This window comes from Thermobia domestica, chromosome 2, assembly GCF_964235325.1.
Source record: "Thermobia domestica chromosome 2, izTheDome1.hap1.1, whole genome shotgun sequence".
Taxonomy (NCBI): domain Eukaryota; kingdom Metazoa; phylum Arthropoda; class Insecta; order Zygentoma; family Lepismatidae; genus Thermobia; species Thermobia domestica.
Genome location: NC_137455.1, coordinates 344981629 through 344999229, shown reverse-complemented (window position 1 = coordinate 344999229; position 17601 = coordinate 344981629). Strand labels below are relative to the sequence as shown.

Here is a 17601-nt window from a genome sequence, read left to right as displayed (position 1 = left end):
ATTCAAGGATGCTCATTCAATGGAATTATTTTCAAACGTATCAGTCCATGAGACCAAGAACAGTGATCTACATTGAGAGTAAGAAAAAAAACCAGCTGATTGTTGGTTTAAACAAGTCTGAAGAGGCAACATTTACCAGGATTCTGTATCACACACAAGGTTTTCTGTCTAAAGTACGTACAGGTGTATTGTTTAGTCAGGACGGAATCAACGGAAATCATACGTGTTCTCCGTTGACACCGTTGCAGGATACATAAAATCATGGTTGTATACGAACACTACACAGTCCAGAAAATCTGCGCCACCTACAGGGATTTTCTAAGAGTGCGAGGTCACCACTTCTCCTGCTGTAGCAGAAGCAGCCCTAGGAAAGCCGCCAGTAGCCGAAATCCACAGATCCACAGATTTTCCTTCTAAATCGTTCAGTTTAACGTCCCAGGATTCTGACCTGTACGCAGTTATGGGTAAATTCCCGGGAAAATATTTTGCGGGAATATTCTCGGAAAAATTCCCAATAATGGGAATATTCCGTGAATTTGTGTACAAATACAAAGAAAATTGCGTTCTATTACTATATTATGATTTCAAAATAAAATTCGTTTTATCACAGTATACCTGTACTTATTACTGTTGTTTCCAGAGGATTTTTTAAAAATATATATTCAGAAGGGTATTATGTTATTTTATTGTTATTTTATGCTATTTAGAGACTACGCATAAATGTATGTTTACTTACAATATGTTTTTGCGAGTAAATATGTAGCAAAAACATTTGGTATAAAAAGCCCACATACCTTTACACCGCTAAACAGTTTAAATTTATATGTCAGTGGATTTTCTGAACTTGACGCTACTACTAATATTATAATCATTAGAAAGCGGATTTTAAGGGGTAGCATCTTTTCTAAGAATGTACTTGTTAAACAACCAAAGTTCAAAATATGTATTTCCGTGCATAAAACGAACTGAAACCTTTTTTGCTAGATTAATAAAATTTCACCCTTTTTTTACTTCTTTTAGCCTTCACTACCTTTATTGACCCTTTTTTTCTATATTTTTTTAGTTTGGACAGAACAATATGTCTTATTTTCAATCTGGTTTACACATAATAGATATTTCATAAATTTAGACGCTATCTTGACGGATTTGCTAGGGACAAATTTGAACTGAATTTGAGAAAAATGATATTTGCTTGCCACAAAGCCACTTAGAGTGAGCGCAGAAATCGAGAGAGAAAACTAACATAACCAGGGGCGAGCGCGCCCCCACTGAACTAACACGGCCCCATATGAGACATTAAAACATATGCTTTGTCTTACGTCAACAACTAACAAGAACCTTTACAACGGTACATTGTATATTTTGTACTAGGCTGGCTGATTTTTAATATCAGAAGAAGAGAAAGAAAATAATTATAATGTTAATATATAAAGATATTCAGATGTTTTAAATAATAAAGCTTTGGAGCGTCGTTAGCAGGACAACCAGAAAACAAAATATAAATAAATGGAAGTGATTACATAGAAGTTGTCGTCATTATTTAATACGGCTCAAGTTAATAATTAAAAGGAACCAGTTTTATCGTTGTACCTGTAGCGTACGAACCTTACGACGTGCAGATAAACTTGAAAATTTAAGGGTGCACATGAATAATTATAATGTAAACATAGTGAACGAAAGTATATTCTTTAAACATTATTTAAACACTGAATTTAAACTTTGATCGTCTGGTACAACTAATTTTGATAATTTCAAGATGATATACAATTCTAATTTTTTGAAGTCTTAGATCGATCTTTCTATTACAATAGATAATAACATCTATTGACAATAAACATTAAAATTTCATCAAGAAAAAGATTTTTTACTGATATGTTTTGGTTGGTTGGAGCTTAGTGTGCTTTTCAGCGGCGAGGCTATATGAGACGTGGACGTATAGTTTAAGATGGATCCCAACACCGTATTGCGTTCGAATTTAAAAGCTCTTCCACCAGGAACCAAATCTGAGATCGTTTGCCCCAAAGGAACGTATGTTAGTAACTAGATCTTAACAGCACAATTACATAGTACGCATATGCCTATCATGTTCCCTCAGGTATATGGGAATGTGTCCAATATGTGCCTTATTTACTTCTGAGAGAGAAATCATATGGATGGCAAGTCATAGTCACAGTCTATGTCCGCCCATAGGCACATGCCTGACATGTACCTGGGGAACGTGTCTAGTATGTTCTAGATATGTTCCCCATGCCGTAAACGTTGATGAACCACAAAATTATTTCCCAAAACTGTTAAATCGCCTATATGCGTAAATATATTTCCATTAAAGTGAGTCTAAAAACACTTTTAAAAAAAGTAAAAAAAAAAAAAATGGATTATTAGCCTCGTGCTCTTCCGACTTGGACACGGAGGCGATGAAGAGAACGGATAGAGGGATAAATTTGTAGAGGGATAAATTGTTGAGGTCTTTTGAATTTGGCTGATCAGAGTGCTCCTTTAACCGCGTATATTCGATGATAGCCGTTTGGGACTAGATAAAATCTGCTCGTCATAAATGATGAGTGTCTATTTACTTTATTTCATGGTTCTTCCATATTCACTTTGAAATGATCGGTGACAGTTGCCATCTAATAAAGTTGAAGCGTTTGTTGCTTCTAGTACACAATCGCTTCCAAAAAGAAGCAAATGCATGAAATGCGGGAGATGAATTTAGAACACGTAAATGGCGCATGTCTAGCACATATTGTGCTGTTAGGGTATCTGAAACAGTAGGGCTATGTACCTTTAGCACGTACCTAGAACATGACAGATATATGTCCCCAGTGACGATATAGAAACAAATGACTGTTAGAGTGCGAAACGGAGCCAGGTATATAAATGCTATATTTGTGGTACATAGTTGCAAATATCAACTAGGTGTAACAAGTACCTAACATTGTAGGTAGCTGAAGTTCATACTTAGCACATGAATATCATATGTTCGAAGTGTCGGGTACTTAAAACGTAGCTGGGACACCTAAATGACACATGACTAGCATATCTTGAGCTGTTAGGGGACGAAGGGAGAATACTGCCCCAGGCATATTTTAAATACGGGAGGCCGCGGTGCCTCAGTGGCAGATGGGGTTCTTGGTTCGATCCCACCTCGCGCCAAGTGAACCTTGTAGTGGACAAAAATTGTATGCGTGAGTTTTCCCTTTTCCTTCCACTTTCTTCATTCCATAATTTCATTCATTTCTCATCATCATCGTCATGGAACGAAAAACTTAAAAGGAAAAAGAAGAAAATATTTGAAATACATTTGAAAGTTCTTTTTCCAGTTATGAACTAGCAGGAGGAAAATCTTGCAAAACGAGTTTTTTTTAATGGATGAAAATCAAATTATGCAATAAGTGTAAACCTATATATATATATATATATATATATATATATATATATATATATATATATATATATATATATATATATATATATATATATAAATGAAAGTCATTATGTTTGTGACTTCGTATCTCATGAACCACGAGACCGATCTAAATCAAATTTTCAATATAGATCAGGTTCGCGCCTAGGATGGTTTCTGTCATTTCACTTTGACGGTATAACTTAGGAGAGGGGGAGAGGGATATATATATATGATCGAAAGTGACCGATATTAGTATCGGATCTATAGTTTTCGGGGTCGCTGAGATGAACAGTGACATTTCCGATGCCGTTTAAATCCAAATTCTGCCCCGCAACTTGGGGGATGGGGATGGGAGAGACATACATAAAAATGATCGAAAATGACCGATATCAGAGAGCGCTTCCGTTCCATAATAGTAAAAGGTGGTTCACTAACGGAACATATTACTAAATTTTCTTATTTTCACGCAGTAAAAAGAGGGGTAATTGACGATAGTATGATATAAAACGTTTTGCATGCACGTAGGTTTGTAAAATCTCTCTGTCCTACAAAATTCAGAAATTAGTGCAAGTTCGATGGCTGGCTTTGCAGAATTCTATAAAATACGCATATGAAGTATCACGTATATCTAATCATAGTCACGAACTTTCGTGGCATTTAATTTTCACTTTATACATTGATTAAAAACCTTTAAAATTCCGTTACAAATAACACTTTACTACTTTCTTGTTACATCGTGTTTACTTTTGTTTTCTGAAATTTATAATGCTATTAGTTAACGATAAAGTGTTAACGTAATGAAGGCACAATATTTATTTTGTATTTCGCCTTTGTATGTACTTGTATGTGAACAAAGCATTTTGTCATGATAAGAACAAAAAAATTTGTTTGCGTATATATGTATGTATGTATGTTGTGCATGTGTGTGTTTCAAAAGCTCAAGGAAATGCAAACGTAAGCATAATAGATAAACTGCTTAACACTTGATTTTTCCCTTACGTACTGTCATACAACCCCCCATTTCCTATTTCCATATATGCCGTCTTCCCTGACCACGCATATATTGTTTTATTCATTCACCCAACACGATATGGCTCGGAGAGCAAAATAAAATTGGCAAGGCAAAAGCATTTTCTTTATGCCGTTTACTTCCCTCTTTCTCTTTCTACTAGACTTTCGTTTCACACTACTTCAAGTTTTCCTTCACTTTTTTTTTCCATCGTTCCTTCCCTTGTTACCAAATGCTGTGAAAATGGTGATAGTCTTGAAAAATATCAGCTAAAAACTTACAAAAAAAAAAAAAAAAAAAACGACCAACTGTCGACACACTTGAATTATTCATGCGAACGTCATCCAACGACAGAGATAACACTTGGCATCCGAGTGTGTGTGTGCCTTCAAGAAAGAGAAACTCGTAGAAATAAGAGGAAAAATTGCAAGACTCACTTCAACCACATAAACTGTGTTTGGTTGTAGCTATAACGAGTTATAAGACCGTTACACAATGCGAATGTAATCTAAACTAATCTATGGACATTATATATACATTTGTGGAGAAAACATATATTAACCAAGATTTTTATCAATTGATTCATAATTTTACAACTTTCCCAGGGTTATTTTCTTCTGGTGTATTGAAAGTATAAAGAAAAGAAATGTAGACATTACGAAAGAGCGAAAATAAGAATCAGAAGAAGCGCTCAGAACAAATATAAGTATGCACACGTCTAATTTATTTTCTACACTCACATTTATTTTGAGCGCTTCTAGCACTTTAGACCTCCAAACTGTGCTATGCATACGAATGGAAAAGTCTTATACAACAGTTTTGTTTCATACACCTGTATGTCAACAGCTGTCAGAACCAAAACGGTTAGAGATAGCGTGAAACGGCTTTAGGGGATAGATTCAGTGTTTTAAGAACAGATTCAATTTCTTCGTTTAATCCTCTATTCAAATAAGAAGTGTCACTGGCACGGTGGCTCAGAGGTAGAGCGCTTACCTCTGATGCGTGGGGTCCCTGGTTCGATTCCAAGTGTAGTGGAACATCATGTCCGCTAATTTTCGCGAGGTACTTCCGTTCCGTTTCCTCCCACATTTCATTCCACCATTTCTTCCATCGTGATTTACTGCCTAAAATCATCTGTCTCCCTTATCTTAATAGGCATAATCGTGGGACGCTAAACTCAAAAGATTTCGTTTCATTTCATTTTCAAAACACAAGTGGTAGAAATCCATCCTCAATTAATAACGTTAATAATTGAAGACCATAAACGGTAATAGACAGCGAAAACTTTTTTCTTGAAATCGGAATCTATTCAGCGATCAAAGAATATATTCCATATCCGACGTAATCTCACTACTAAAACCGGATACTGTAGAATCCACTACCACTTCCGGTTTCAATATTGCTCTCCAACGAGTTGAAGCGGTCAGAAAAGTGAAACTTGACTTCTTTATTTGAGTTCTACATCTCAAGAATAAGTTTCATATCTCGATCTTTATTTCTGTATTCAAACCGGAAGTGGTGATATATTGTGATTTCTGATTTCAACAGGGAAAAAACTGTAACAGATAAGGAGAAGCAGTTTTCTGTATGTGAATTTAGAATTGCAAAAATAGATCCCATCTCGGAACTTATTCCTATGCACACGGAAGTGGTAGAAACTTACTATCACTTCTGATTTCAATATTGTAATGTTCCATACCCTCACGCACATCAACCACATGTTTTTACTACAAACACGTGTTTTTACGTTCATAGACCCCTCTACATAAACTATAGCAAACGATGGAAGAAGACTACGCGAAGAGCATTCGGAAAAACTATGAAGAATGCCAACCTCTCCTTCATGGGTCCTCCCTTTAAGAAGATGCCTATAAAAGAAGAGGACGAAACGAGGAAACCATCCTTGCTAATCTCTCACTTATCAACGTGTTCTCGGACCGGCATGGGCTGTGGACAGTTTCTTTGAAACTATCTCCCGAAAATGCTATAAGCGAAGGCGATATTCTTTAATCAATTTCTCGTGGTACCGCTACAGGCTACATAGACTTTCTTTGAAACTATCTCCCGAGGCTGCTATAAGCGAAGGCGATATTCTTTAATCAATTTTTCGTAGTACCGCTAAAGGCTACGGAGACTTTCTTTGAAACTATATCCCGAGGCTGTTATAAGCGAAGGCGATATCCTTTAATCAATTTCTCGTGGTACCGCTACAGGCTACGTAGACTTTCTTTGAAACTATCTCCCGAGGCTGCTATAAGCGAAGGCGATATTCTTTAATCAATTTTTCGTAGTACCGCTAAAGGCTACGGAGACTTTCTTTGAAACTATATCCCGAGGCTGTTATAAGCGAAGGCGATATTCTTTAATCAATTTTTCGTAGTACCGCTAAAGGCTACGGAGACTTTCTTTGAAACTATATCCCGAGGCTGTTATAAGCGAAGGCGATATCCTTTAATCAATTTCTCGTGGTACCGCTACAGGCTACGTAGACTTTCTTTGAAACTATCTCCCGAGGCTGCTATAAGCGAAGGCGATATTCTTTAATCAATTTTTCGTAGTACCGCTAAAGGCTACGGAGACTTTCTTTGAAACTATCTCCCGAGGCTGCTATAAGCGAAGGCGATATTCTTTAATCAATTTTTCGTAGTACCGCTAAAGGCTACGGAGACTTTCTTTGAAACTATATCCCGAGGCTGTTATAAGCGAAGGCGATATCCTTTAATCAATTTCTCGTGGTACCGCTACAGGCTACGTAGACTTTCTTTGAAACTATCTCCCGAGGCTGCTATAAGCGAAGGCGATATTCTTTAATCAATTTTTCGTAGTACCGCTAAAGGCTACGGAGACTTTCTTTGAAACTATATCCCGAGGCTGTTATAAGCGAAGGCGATATTCTTTAATCAATTTTTCGTAGTACCGCTAAAGGCTACGGAGACTTTCTTTGAAACTATATCCCGAGGCTGTTATAAGCGAAGGCGATATCCTTTAATCAATTTCTCGTGGTACCGCTACAGGCTACGTAGACTTTCTTTGAAACTATCTCCCGAGGCTGCTATAAGCGAAGGCGATATTCTTTAATCAATTTTTCGTAGTACCGCTAAAGGCTACGGAGACTTTCTTTGAAACTATATCCCGAGGCTGTTATAAGCGAAGGCGATATTCTTTAATCAATTTTTCGTAGTACCGCTAAAGGCTACGGAGACTTTCTTTGAAACTATATCCCGAGGCTGTTATAAGCGAAGGCGATATCCTTTAATCAATTTCTCGTGGTACCGCTACAGGCTACGTAGACTTTCTTTGAAACTATCTCCCGAGGCTGCTATAAGCGAAGGCGATATTCTTTAATCAATTTTTCGTGGTACCGCTAAAGGCTACGGAGACTTTCTTTGAAACTATCTCCCGAGGCTGTTATAAGCGAAGGAGATATCCTCTTATCACCTACTCCCAGGGCTGCCATGAGCTACGGAGCATCCTTGACACCTGTCTAACGCCGCTGTGGGCTAAAGACGATTTACCTTTATTCCAAGGCCACTCCGTGTGCCAAGGAACTTAGTTATACACTGAAAACATTTAGAGACAAGAACTTTGTAAAAAAAACTTTTGTAAGAATGTATTTTATAATAAAAGGTGATGAGTGTAATTCCCGAATCCGTTATTTACGATTCCACCAAACAAGACATTGCGATATCAATTTCCATAGAACGAAAACAGTAATAGGAATAGAGAGACAGTTTTTTGAAATAAATTCAGGATTCCAAGAAGAAGAGTGAGCCTGGTCTCTTATTCCTATACTAAAACCGGAAGTAGTAAAACAAGTACAACTTCCGGTTTCAATATTGATTCTGATATAGTAAAATGTAAAAAAGTGTACAAGTGTAAAAAGTAGTGGGAAACTCCTCTGGATATAGATTGAGCGTCCTAAAAACAGGTTCCTTTCTATTCAAACCGGATGTTGAAAATAACTTTTTTCCGGTTTCGGAATTGAATTAACATACCTTGGAAGTTTATCCTTGTTTTGCAATATGAAATGAAAAACACTTGTTTTCTTATTCTGTCGAGATGTAGCATGTACATTTCTTTTCCGAATACTGAAACAGAAATCAAAACTTTTGCTAAGAACACTTCAAAGCTTTTTGGCTGAAAATTAGACTTAGAATTAATTCCAAAATTGGAAGCAGTCATTTATGTTACCGAAAAACTCCTTCGAAAAAATACAAACTTCCGGATTATAAAACATCGCTGCATAGAATGCAAAAACGTTGCAAAGTTTATAATTGGTACATAAAGTTGCGTATTTAGGATTTTGTTTCGGGGGGTTATGCATAAGACGTGATTAAGCACTTATATTTTTCTTTTGTGTGCCGACAAATTTTAATGAAGCTGTGCATGTAACAAATTGATGTCGGGAGGCTTGAGCCCCCTCTAGATACGCCACTGGGTATAAGCCGCTGCGCTCCTATGGCCTACCGAAATTAGCTTGGGGCAGTCATATGGAAAAAAAATGAAATGGAATCTTTGAGTTTTACGTCCCACGGATATGCCGGTAAGTCTAAAGGAGCCGGCGATGATGAGTGATGAATGAAATGATGGAATGAAGAAAGTGGGAGGAAACGGGAGAACCCCGAGGAAACCCACGCACACGGTATTTGTCCCCCACAAAGTTCACTTGGCGAGGGTTGGGATCGAACCCGGGACACCAAGCACCAGAGGTGAACGCTCTACCACTTTTTTAATTGTATTTATTTAGAGCAATATAGAATACATTCTGTGCTACAGTTGCGTGAGAGACATACAGTAGAGCGTCGATTATCCGAAGTAATTGGGGGACATGGGGGTTCGGAAAACTGGTTTGTTCGGATAATCGAACTGTACATGTTTATTTGCCAAAAAGAAGTACTGTACAGTAAATTTATTCATAAAAAGAAGTGTGCTGATTGTTGAAACACAGCGACTGGCGGCTTGGCCGGTGAGCAGCGCCTTATGAAGGCCCCATTAGAAGCAATGTTCCACCAGCGGTAGCTCGGTGCGGCGACTACTGTTGGAAACTTGGTTTGGGAGTGAGGGGGATGATGGACGGTAGGGTGGGAGAGTAACAGGTGCGAGCGAGTACACAGTTCGGTTAAGCGGTCGTTCGGTTGACCGATGTTCGGATAATCGACGCTCTACTGTATATAGAGAAATATTTATATGGATAGGCTTAAATCTAAAGACTAATATGAACACCTAAAATATATGTGCAAGGGGAATATACAAAAGAAACAACCTTGCAGCTTAAGAAAAAAACATCGAGAGTCACCTGGAAAAATCGAGCGAACAATCCTTGCTCGTCTAGGTGAGTAAACTATTTTTTCCGATGTCAGGTATAGATGTCGGTCACAGAAAGGTCGGTAGTGGTCTATAAATAAAATAGTAGAGCAGATGAGCCAGGTAACTGCTCGTTGTTTGGTAGGCGGTAGGCGGGAATCACTGAAATTCCGGAAATAAAAGATCAAAGGTGAAATATCTCCCTGAACCGCGACAAATCAGCCCAAGAAAGGAACACAGAGTTTGTCACGCAGGTCGCGTAGCCATGCATTGTGTACATCGGTGTTCTAAAGTGTCCACCTGCGGACAAAAGTCACATATGTTGGACACACTCCTACCAATCTGTAACAGTCTGGTTTTGTGACAGTAAAGTTATTTACTAAACGATACCAGGCTCTTCTCATTGTGGATGTAAGATACGGCGCTTGAATGGTACGCCAAATAGCAGGCCAATTGTGGTGCGATTCTCTGACTTCACATAGGGGGGTGACATTTATCAATTCAGATTGCAACAGTGTAATATAGAGAGATTTAGGAGTCCAAGACTTGGAAGGATTGTCACTCGGAACCATCGACCATGCCAGGATGACCTGTAAGATGTATGTTGGACACGATTCAGAAAAACGAACATGGGCAGGATTGTTCCCTGGCCAAAGGCGATCTACCCAGCATTGGAACCATTGCGCAGTGTGAGAGGAGGCATGTTCCAAATGATGTAGGGCGGTGAGCATGTAAAGAGCTCGACATTTGTGACGCACACTGATGAGATTTAAACCGCCACGCGCAGTCGGAAGATATAAAACGCGTCGTTGCACGCGGAACATGTAGCCTTTCCATATGAACCAACCAAATAATGACTCAATTTGGCGCGCATATTTATCGGGCAGTGGAAAAAGACGTGCTAAGAACCAGAGTTTGGAACTAATGTAAATATTCAGATAGTGAATGCGTTGAGCTAGAGTGAAAGTTCTTGAGCGGCACAATGCTAAATTCATACGCAGCACCTGGAGTAATGGCTGCCAAATATGTTCGTAAGACGAGCGGCATACGGCTTGAAATCGGACGCCTAAAATGAGGGATTCTGTCGTGCAGGTCAGAGAGGTTAAGACGTCCCTGGGATGCAAGGTCTGAAAGTTATTGACCGTCAGAAGAGTTGTTTTGTGTAGGTTAAGTTGCAAACCGCTCGCTAGGGAAAAGTCTTCGACTTTTCGTAACGCTGAGACAAGTTGAGCAGTGGTAGCACAGAGGAACGTTAGATCATCCATATACGAAATGGCTGTCAATTGCTTGAAGCTGTGAAGAGCCGATGTAGGCGGGTGCTGGAAATGATAAAGGAGAGGATCTAGTGCAAGGTAGAACAATATTCCCGAGAGAGCGCAACCTTGCCTGACACCTTTATGAATCCCAAAAGGGGAAAGAAGATGGCCATTAAGTTGTAACTGGGAAGTAGCATTGTGATAAAGCTGGTGCAGAACGGTAAGTATCTGAGGAGGGAAGTGATACTGTTGTAAGACTTCAAACAAATAAGAGTGGTTTAGGGTGTCAAAGGCTTTCCGAAAATCGCATGCAAGAACTCCTACGTCAAGAGATTGAAATTGGGCATAAGCGAGGAAGTCGCGAATGGTCGCAAGTGCGGTATGAATATTGTGGGAGGGGTGTAAAGCCGTTTGAGCGGGGCAGATGTACGGAAGGATAACTTGCTTAATACGAGTGGCTAAAAGCTTAATAAAAAGTTTGTAATCTGTGTTTAGAAGTGTGATCGGGCGATAGTCCGCCACGCTTGTCGGATTGCTGCCTTTGGGTAGTAGAATAATAACGCCTACATGTTGATAGACCGGTCCACCTTGCAACAGAAAATTAAATAATTCACAGAGTATTGGACCGACTAGTGTAAAAAAAGCTTGAGTAAAAGCGGTACCCGATCCCGTCTTTGCCCGGAGATGTACTCCGTTTAACTTGGGAGAGGGTTGTCTCGATTTCGGAAAGAGTGATGGGCGCAAGTAAAGAAGTGCAGTCTTGTTCGGATAGGCACGATGGGATCTTGCTAAGGAAACGGGGAGGTACTGTATTAACGTCGGGTAATGCGTACAATGACTTGTAATATTCCTGAAAATGCTCGTACAAGGCATCTTTGATAGTGAGCTGTTGCCCATCCGAAGTGGACACATGAGAGATAAACTGATCTTGTTGGCGATTGAGGCGTTTAACATAATGATACAAAGACGAAGGTTCAGAAACAAGTCTATCTGCCGTCCCGTCGTCAATGTGAACGCTCAGCGATTGAGTATGTTGCAGCTGTTTCAATTGGTGCTTAACACGCATGATCATCGCCATATTGGAAACGCTACTTGGTTGGTTCCACAGTTCGCATAGGACACTGTATAAGAATTCGTGCATCTCGCGATAGTTTTGGCGATGTAATTTCCCCATGCCTTGAAAGAAAGTTCGAATTTGGGGTTTAATGTAGCGACACCACCACATGTTAATATTAGGATAGATCGTACGAGCTCGTAGCCATCGTGTCCAACTAGCATGAAATAAACACCGGACGTGGTCGATGGTTAAAAGTAGATTGTTTAATTTCCAATAACCACGACCGTACAATTTGGGAAGTTGCGTCGGAAAGCGTAAGACCAGCTTAATACCTGTATGGTCTGTAAAGCAAGCCGCATATTGCTGTATATCAAATACTCTGCTTAGGAGGCTTGCCGGGAGATATCAGCGGTCCAAGCGTGAGTCCACTTGGGCTGATTTGAAAGTAAAAGAATGATTCTTATGAAAATGAAGCCAAATGTCTTTTAAGCCCAACTGTGTAATAAAGCGATGAAAAGCTGGAGGTGGGTGATATTCACCGCTCGTATCTTGAGGAAACATGTGACAATTCATGTCTCCAAGAAACAAAATTGGATATCGTAATAGGTAGCATGTCAGCAACTTCTTCGTGATAAAAACGTTCGCGGGCCATACGCTGATTTGTCCCTGAGTGGCCGTAGACAGCCAAAATACATATACCATCAATGACACATCGAATGGCTCGCCCTGACGAGGATAGTTGGATATGCGTAGCGTGGCCTCGTTTGACAAGTAAAGCAGTGCCCAATGATGGGGGCGCAATATTGACAATAGCAGTATAATTAGACACAAAGGATAGGTCGGGATCCTTTACCTCCTGCAAACAATAAATATCAGCATCGTGAAGCGCTATGAAGTGCGCTAATAGCTGTTTATCCGATATGCTGCTTATAGAATTAATGTTTAAAGTTAAATACGAACGGGAGTTGACCCCAGCGTTCATTAGGTAAAACACAAAAAGCGTACCCACAAGATAAATGTATACTTTACAAGGCCGTGAAAATCTCCAGGACACATACTTGCAAGTTTAACTCGCCCGCAGAACAGCACACACACTGAGTAAATCTGCGAAACACCATACATATTGTTGACCACACACACACACACACACAAAAAAAAACAACACTGGATTGGAAACACAAAACCAAGAACTTCTCGAAAATAGGTTAATATCTTTGCTCTACACAAACAGGAAAATTCGAAATTGACATAGCTTTCCCACATAACGCAAGTAACATAAGCAAGAAGCAAAACACCAGAACAGCATACAACTCGTGATGTCAAGACGAAACAAAGAAACCAGTGAAGTCTTACCACAGTTGCTATTCCACAAGGTCAGGCGTTTGGAGGTCACTCACACTTTCTCGTATATTCAGTTTACGTTTTTTCACGTGTTTTACTGATAATATAGGCGAAAAACAGGTTGTATCATCATTAAAGACGTCAGCGGGCAGACGTACAGCTGGACGAAGCACTATATCCTGGGTCATGCCATGCTTAGCAGAAGGAAGATCTGTCGCTGAATCATGAAGTACTACTGTCGCATATGAAGCGAGAAATGAGGGTGGTGTACCTGGGGGGGCCTCGGGGGAGCATGGTACCCCGTCATCCAAATCAGTGAAAACTGAAGGTTGCTTAGCTGGTAATATGGTAGCGGATGAGTCATTTGATGGCAATTGGAGGAAATCAGTTTCTGAAGTAGACAGCAGTGTTGACACTTGTTGGCACGTAGCGTCGGAATTTGTAGCACTAACAGAGGATGTCAAGGGCACAGGTCGTTCGGGTACATGACCTGTAGTTTTTGTAACATGACGTAGATCTGTAATTACAGGGGTGTTCCCTTCCAGCCGCGTGGACCGGGCAGGACGTCGCCGCTGTTTACACGTGGAAATCAGGTGATCGAGTGATCCACAAGCGTGGCAAGTTTGTAACTGACCTTGACAAGAGACATTGCCTTTAATAGTGTCAAAATGTAATCGAGTAGAGATATGTTTTTTTAACGTCTTCGAAAAAATCCTGTTACCATTATAAAGGCGTGTAGGAAACACAGTTTTCCAGACTTCATACTCCACACTTTTAATTTCACCATAATTACATAATACCTGAGACACTTGTTCATTAGGAAAATCGAATGGCAAATCCATAATTTTAACTCTCGTGAGATTAACTTGTGCGTCCATAATATACACATCGCTGACAGATTGATCAAAATGGGTAAAAGATAATTTGTCTGGAGCCTTAGACATAAACTTCTCGTAACTATCACTATTTTTGAATTGAACAAATATGCAATATGCTCCATATGCTCTTCGTTATGGAGCTGTAAAGCTTGGGTATCTTCAAATATGTTGGGAAAATGTACACTTAACCAGGCATGTAATTCAGCCGGGCTAGGGCGTATCGTGCGTGTGGTTTTGTCAAAACCAAATTTTACACTATTCTTACGAAGTTCTTCATGGTACCACTAACACTGCAGCCACAAAACACTACCAAAACTTGCAAACCCTGTTCAGTTATAGTAATGTCGAAAGAAAGGCGAAGCTCGCAAATACAAATCACTATTCCCGGAGCTTAACTGTCAACGTCTACTCCCGGCAACAGCCAGTCAGTGAATCAAGCCACTGAGCCACCGCAGCCCCAGCAGTCATATGGGTAAGTCACCCCATGTGGTAGAGCGTTCACCTCCGGTGCTTGGGGTCCCTCGTTCGATCCAAGTTCGCACCGTGTGGACTTTGTGGTGAACAAACACCGTGCTCGTGGGTTTTCTCGGTATTCTCCCGTTTCCTCCCACTTCCTTTATTTCACCGTTTCATTCATTTCTCATAATCACCGTCTCCTTTAGCCTAACCGGAACATCCGTGGGACGTACAACTTAAGGATTTCATTTCATTTCATTTCAAGTCACCCCATGTTATATTTTCTTTTGTTAGTTTTGAAGTGATATTGCAATGGGGTAGAATATTGCCTGATTTCCATATAATGGTGCAGAAATTTAAATCACGAAATTCATCTTCCACAAAATTCTGTAAATACAGTACATATAGTCTAAATTACTACTACTTTGAAAATTCAATAAATTATTCTTTCTGGTTAAATGAGAACAGTTTTTAAGAAAAACTAACTTTATATAAGTGCTGAAAATAGCACAAATACAGTTCTTTAACAAACGTTGAATAACAGAATTCTCATTACATGATATCATAGGACTTACCGAATTCCATTTAAACATTTAACGTCCAGCAAGGTAATATCCAAGTTACACCTCATAATAACCTCATTACAAAATTTTCCACTCGGTGCACAAAAGACACAAATATGCTTCACAATTCTCTAGTTTCCAAATAATATAACACAATTCCAATTGTTCACATTCCTTTTAACAGTCATATTAGACAGTATTGGTTAACTTGTCGATAATACACTGAACCTAGTTGTTACAATCTTCTACCCTTGCTATTAGACTACTAGCTTCAGTATGAGACAGTACCCGTTCGTATTACGCTCAACTCAAGCGTAATTCTCAAGATTAACACCTGGCGGCGCTGACAAACAATTCAATCAAAATAATCTCTCAAGTGGACCTCATCTCTAAACTCTTTTTATAGAAGTTACGATACGTAACAAAAGCTGTCACTCATTGCCGAAATTTTTTAAAGTGCCTTATGTTAACTACAAGAAGCTGTTTCCAACATACGATGTACTCTAGTGTTTCATTCAAATTATAATTGCAAACATACTTGTTTGTGAATTAATGATTTTACAAAAATGTAAATCGCACTACTTTCTGAGACTAACTCTCATTGGCGAAATATTTAGATACCTTATATTCATGGCAGTGGGATAAAAGGACTCATTTAACTCAATGTAGCCAAAACACTTGCCGATTGAGCAACTGTTTCTGTAGCCAAGAGCATAAAAGGACCGTTATATCTTTTCTCTTGACAATTTCGTCGTTGAAATTCTACCACGTCATAATCAGTTTAAAACATATTCTTTGACAATGTGAAATACTATGACAATAGGAATTGTTTTACGAAGTGTTGTTCTCTAAGCACTAAATGATTATGCGGAGAAACTTCAGCATTATATTTTAACTTGTAAAATATTTTCATAAATATTTTTTTTAAAAAATGATTATTGTTAGGTTATTAGATTATTAAAGTCAAGATTATTGTTAGGAAAATGGAATTCCTCTTTGAACGACCATCTCTTTAAGCTGACCACCTCTTATCATGACTACATTTTGCGTACGGTAATGTAATTACTGTATCGTTCCATAAGAACAATGGGAATATATAAGAATCCATAAGGGAAATTCAAAAAGTAAAGGCATATTTGCAATTTCTCTTTCCAGGGATTGGCAATACTGCTAGTAACCAACGCTGAGTAAGTGTAGTTGGCAACACTTCGAGACAATGTGTCGCTCGTATTCCTGCATTAGTTGAGTATAGCGGACCGTTAAACATGGCAGGTCGATTGGCGATCTGCACCAAGGAGGAAATGAGACTAGTGATTCGCTTTTTGTATGTGGAAGGTGTGAAACCTGCGGACATTATTCGTCGAGTGCAAGCACAGTATGGTGACAGTTGTTTATCGCGAAGAAAAATCTACGTATGGATAGAGCGTTTCAACAGAAAAGAACTTATTTATGTGACGATGAAAGATCCGGGCAGACCATCGACCTCAACGACTGAGGAACTTGATACATCATCCCTAACCGGAAAATAACGCTGCGAGCATTGTTTGGGAACACCCATCATCACCAGAAGTTAAGAAATTCAAAATTCAACCATCAGTTAGTCATTGATGCGGTGCAAAATTGTTTACAGATAGAACCGAAAACCTTTTTTTTCTAACGGAATCAAAAAACTTGTGAAACGTTGGGAAAAGTGCATTGAAGTCCAGGGAAGTTACGTAGAAAAATAAGGTATGTTTCAGTTTTCTATCATTAGAATAACTACAGCTTTTCTCTAATATGCCTTTACTTTTTGAATGCTGCTCGTTACGTAGGTCATCTCTTCTCCAGAACGGCAACAATCTCTTTTGTAAATGGATAATCACCATGTACGTGGCTTTTCTCGGGGGTTTTCCGTTTCCTCCCACTTTCATCATTCCACTAGTATTATCCATCTCATCATGACCGTCCCCCTTAGCTTCGGTGCCTAACCGTGGGACGTTAATATAAAAAAACAAGTAGTTGATTTACCAAAACGCCTTTAGGCTATATTTTTACTCTGTTCTTGTCTCTCATTCAGTAATCAAAAATCTCAAGAACTACTTCATGAATTACTCTAAATTTTGGGGAAGATATAGATCCTTACAAACACTGGCGCAAATCCCGGGGGAATGAGGGGACATGTCCCCTCCAATCTTGGAACTGAAGGGAACTGTCCCCCCAATAAATATATTTGAAATGTGTTTTTTGGGGGGGAGAAATGTGATTATTTGTGTCCGATTGCTAGAAAGGAAAGTGAGGTGCAATTGGTGATACCCAGAATGAGCCTCAAATCTGCCCACCCCCTATGTTGAA

At 39.2% G+C, this 17601-nt stretch overlaps 1 long non-coding RNA gene across 2 annotated transcripts in view; it reads right to left on the bottom strand.

Moving 5' to 3' along the window:
• Positions 1–15390, bottom strand: part of LOC145679863 (uncharacterized) — a 211649-nt gene extending 196259 nt beyond the window's left edge. For both annotated transcript variants that reach the window (XR_014130583.1, XR_014130582.1), the window contains exon 1: positions 15283–15390. This is a non-coding gene — a long non-coding RNA (uncharacterized LOC145679863). The remainder of the gene's footprint in view (positions 1–15282) is intronic.
• Positions 15391–17601: the final 2211 nt, after the last annotated feature.